Here is a 5,003-nt window from a genome sequence, read left to right on the forward strand (position 1 = left end):
ACATTTATGTCTTTAATCCATCTTGAGTTAATTTTTATATAAGGTATAAGGAAGGGGTCCAGTTTCAGTTTTCTGCATATGGCTAGTCAGTTTTCCCAACACCATTAATTAAATAGGGAATACTTTCCCCATTGCTTGTTTTTTTCAAGTTTGTTGAAGATCACTTGGTTGTACATGTGTGGTGATATTTCTGAGGCCTCCATTCTGTTCCACTGGTCTATACATCTGTTTTGGTACCATGCTGTTTTGATTACTGTAGCCTTGTAGTATACTTTGAAGCCAGGTAGGATGATGCCTCCAGCTTTGTTCTTTTTGCTTAGGATTATCTTGGCTATACGGGCTCTTTTTTTGGTTCCATATGAAATTTAAAGCAGTTTTTTCTAATTCTGTGAAGTCAATGGTAGCTTGATGGGGATAGAACTCAATCTATAAATTACTTTGGCCAGTATGGCCATTTTAACAAAATTGTTTCTTCCTATCAATGAGCATGGAATATTTTTCCATTTGTTTGTGTCCTTTCTTATTTCCTTGAGCAGTGGTTTGTAGTTCTCCTTGAAGCGTCCTTCACATCCCTTGTTAAGTTGTATTCCTAGGTATTTTATTCTCTTTGTAGCAATTGTGAATGGGAGTTCACTCATGATTTGGCTCTCTGTTTTTCTATTATTGGTGTATAGCGCATGATTTTGTATCCTGAGACTTTGCTGAAATTGCTTATCAGCTTAAGGAGATTTTGAGCTGAGACAATGGGGTTTTCTAAATATACAATCATGTCATCTACAAACAGAGACAACTTGACTTCCTCTCTTGCTGTTTGAAGACCCTTTATTTCTTTCTCTTGCCTGATTGCCCTGGCTAGAACTTCCAATACTATGTTGAATAAGAGTGGTGAGAGAGGACATCCTTGTGTTGTGCTGGTTTTCAAAGGGAATACTTCCAGCCATTGCCCAGTGTAATATTGGCTATGGTTTTGTCATAAATACCTCTCATTATTTTGAGATACATTCCATCAATACCTAGTTTATTGCATGTTTTTAGCATGAAGGGGTGTTGAATTTTGCCAAAGGCCGTTTCTGCATTTATTGAGATAATCATGTGTTTTTGTCATTGGTTCTGTTTATGTGATGGATTACATTTATTGATTTGCATATGTTGAACCAGCCTTGCATCCCAGAGATGAAGCCAACTTGATTGTAGCGGATAATCTTTTTGATGTGCCGCTGGATTCAGTTTGCTAGTATTTTATTGAGGATTTTCACATCAATGTTCATCAAGGATATTGGCCTGAAATTTTCTTTTTGTGTTGTGTCTCTGCCAGGTTTTGGTATCAGTTTGATGCTGGCCTCATAAAATGAGTTAGGGAGGAGTCCCTCTTTTGCTCTGGTTGGAAGTATTTTCAGAAGGAATGGTACCAGCTCCCCTTTGTACCTCTGGTAGAATTCTGCTGTGAATCTGTCTGTTCCTGGGTTTTTTTTTTTTTTTTTGGTTGGTAGGCTATTAATTATTGCCTCAATTTCAGAACTTGTTATTGGTCTTTTCAGGGATTTTACTTCTTCCTGGTTAAGTCTTAGGAGAGTGTATGTGTCCAGGAATTTATCCATTTCTTCTAGATTTTCTAGTTTATTTGCATAGAGGTGTTTATAGTATTCTCTGATGGTACTTTGTATTTCTGTGGGATCAGTGGTAATATCCCTTTTATTATTTTTTATTGTATCTTTTTTATTCTTCTCCCTTTTTTTTTCTTTATTAGTCTGGCTGGCAGTCAACTTTGTTAATCTTTTCAAAAAAGTAGCTCCTGGGTTCGCTGATTGCTTGAAGGATTTTTCATGTGTCTATCTCCTGTTCGGCTCTGATCTTAGTTATTTCTTTTCTTGTGCTAGCTCTTGAATTTGTTTGCTCTTGCTTCTCCAGTTCTTTTAATCGTGATGTTAGGGTGTCGATTTTAGATCTCTCTCGCTTTCTCTTGTGGGCATTTAGCGCTATAAATTTCCCGCTGAATACTGCTTTGGCTATGTACAAGAGATTCTGGTATGTTGTGTCTTTGTTCTCATTGGTTTCAAAGAACTTTTACTTCTGCCTTTATTTTGTTATTACCCAGTAGTTATTCAGGAGCAAGTTGTTCAGTTCCATGTAGTTGTGCAATTTTCAGTGAGTTTTTTAATCATGAGTTCTAAATTGATTGCACTGTGGTCTTAGAGACTGTTTGTTATAATTTCCATCCTTTTGCACTTGCTGAGGAGTGTTTTACTTCCAATTATGTGGTTAATTTTAGAATAAGTGCAGTGTAGTGCTGAGAAGAATGTATATTCTGTTGACTTGACATGGAGAGTTCTGTAAATGTCTATTAGGTCTGCTTGGTCCAGAGCTGAGTTCAAGTCCTGAATATCCTTGTTAACTTTCTGTCTTGTTGATCTGTCTAATATTGACAGTGGGGTGTTAAAGTCTCCCACTATTATAGTGTGAGAGTCTGTGTCTCTTTGTAGGTCTCTAAGAACTTGCTTTATGAATCTGGGTGCTCCTGTATGGGATATATATATATTTAGAATAGTTAGTACTTCTTGCTGCATTAATCCTTTTACCACTATGTAAGGATCTCTTTGTCTCTTTTGATCTTTGTTGCTTTAAAGTCAATTGGATCAGAGACTAGGATTGCAACCCCTACTCTTTTTCTTTTTCTTTTTTTTTTTTGCTTTCCATTTGCTTGGTAAATCTTCCTACACCCCTTTATTTTGAGTCTTTGTGTGTCTTGCACATGAGATGGGTCTCCTGAATACAACACACCCATGGGTCTTGACTCTTTATCCAATTTGCCAGTCTATGTCTTTTAATTGGGGCATTTAACCCATTTACATTCAAGGTTAATATTGTTATNCACACCCATGGGTCTTGACTCTTTATCCAATTTGCCAGTCTATGTCTTTTAATTGGGGCATTTAACCCATTTACATTCAAGGTTAATATTGTTATGTGTAAATTTGATCCTGTCATTATGATGCTAGCTGGTTATTTTGCCCATTCATTGATGCAGTTTCTTCATAGTGTTGACAGTCTTTATAATTTGATATTTGTTTTTGTAGTGGCTGATACAGGCTTTACCTTTGCATATTTAGTGCTTCCTTCAGGAGCTCTTGTAAGGCAGGCCTGGTAGTCACAAAATCTCTCAGCACTTGCTTGACTGTAAAGGATTTTATTTCTCCTTTGCTTAATAAGCTTAGTTTGGCTGGATATGAAATTCTAGGTTGAAAATTCTTTTCGTTAAGAGTGTTGAATACTGGCCCCCACTCTCTTCTGGTTTGCAAGGTTTCTGCAGAAAGATCCACTGTTAGTCTGATGGGATTTCCTCTGTGGGTAACCTGACCCTTTTCTCTGGCTGCCCTTAACATTTTTTCCTTCATTTCAACCTTGGTGAATCTGACGATTATGTGCCTTGGGGTTGTTCTTCTTGAGGAATATCTTTGTGGGGTTCTTTGTATTTCCTGAATTTGAATGTTGGCCTGCATTGCTAGGTTGGGGAAGCTCTCCTGGATAATATGCTGAAGAGTGTTTTCCAACTTGGTTCCATTCTCCCCATCACTTTCAGGTACACCAACGAAATGTTGGTTTGGTCTTTTCACATAGTCCCATATTTCTTGGAGGCTTTGTTCGTTCCTTTGCATTCTTTTTTTTTTTTCTAATCTTGTCTTCAGGCTTTATTTCATTAAGTTGATCTTCAATCTCTGATATCCTTTCTTCTGTTTGATCAATCCAGCTATTGATACTTGTGTATGTTTCATGAAGTTCTCATGCTGTGTTTTCAGCTCCATCAGGTTATTTATGTTCTTCTCTAAACTGGCGATTCCAGTTAGCAATTCCTCTAACATTTCTTCAAAGTTCTTAGCTTCCTTGCATTGAGTTAGAACATGTTCCTTTAACTCAGAGGAGTTTGTTATTACCCACCTTCTAAAGCCTACTTCTATCAATTCATCAAACTCATTCTCCATCCGGTTTTATTCCCTTGCTGGTAAGGCACTGTGATCCTTTGGAGGAGAAGAGGCATTCTGTTTTTTGGAATATTCAGCTTTTTTGCACTGGTTTTTCCTCATCTTTGTGGATTTATCTACATTTTACCTTTGACGTTGGTGAGCTTCAGATGAGGTTTCTGTGTGGATGTCTTTTTGCTCATGTTGATGCTATTCCTGTTTGTTAGTTTTCCTTCTAACAAACAGGCAGGCCTCTCTGCTGCAGGTCTGCTGGGGTTTGCTGGAGGTCCACTACAGACCATGTTTGCCTAAGTGCCACAAGTGGAAGCTGCAGAACAGCAAACATTGCTGCCTGTTCCTTCCTCTGGAAGCTTCGTCACAGAGGAGTACCTGCCAGGTGCCAGCCAGAGCTCTCCTGTATGAGGTGTCTGTTGACCCCTGATGTAGGTGTCTCCCAGACAGGCGGCACAAGTTTCAGGGACTCACTTGAGGAGGTAGTCTCTCCTTTAGCAGAGCTCAAGTGTTGTGTTGGGAGATCCACTGCTCTCTTCAGAGCTGGCAGGCATGAACATTTAAGTCTGCTGAAGCTACACACATAGCTGCCCCTTCCCCCAGGGGCTCTGTCCCAGGGAGATGGGAGTTTTAACTATAAGCCCCTGACTTGGGCTGCTGCCTTTCTTTCAGATATGCCCTGCCCAGAGAGGAGGAATCTAGAGAGGCAGTCTGGCTATAGTGGCCTTGCTGAGCTGTGGTGGACTCCGGCCAGTTGAAACTTCCAGAGGGTTTTGTTTACACTGTGAGATGAAAATCACATACTTAAGTCTCAGTGATGGCAGATGCCCCTTCCCCCACCAAGCTTGAGCATCCCAGGTCACCTTCAGACTACTGTGCTTGCAGGGAGAGTTTTTAGCCAGTGGATCTTAGCTTGCTGGGCTCCATGGGGGTGGGATCTGCTGACCTAGACCACTTGGCTCCCTGGCTTCAGCCCCCTTTCCAGGAAAGTGAACAGTTTTGTCTTGCTGGCATTTCAGGTGCCACTGGGGTATG

The sequence above is a fragment of the Cebus imitator genome, unplaced genomic scaffold, assembly GCF_001604975.1.
Source record: "Cebus imitator isolate Cc_AM_T3 unplaced genomic scaffold, Cebus_imitator-1.0 Scaffold471, whole genome shotgun sequence".
NCBI classification, from domain to species: domain Eukaryota; kingdom Metazoa; phylum Chordata; class Mammalia; order Primates; family Cebidae; genus Cebus; species Cebus imitator.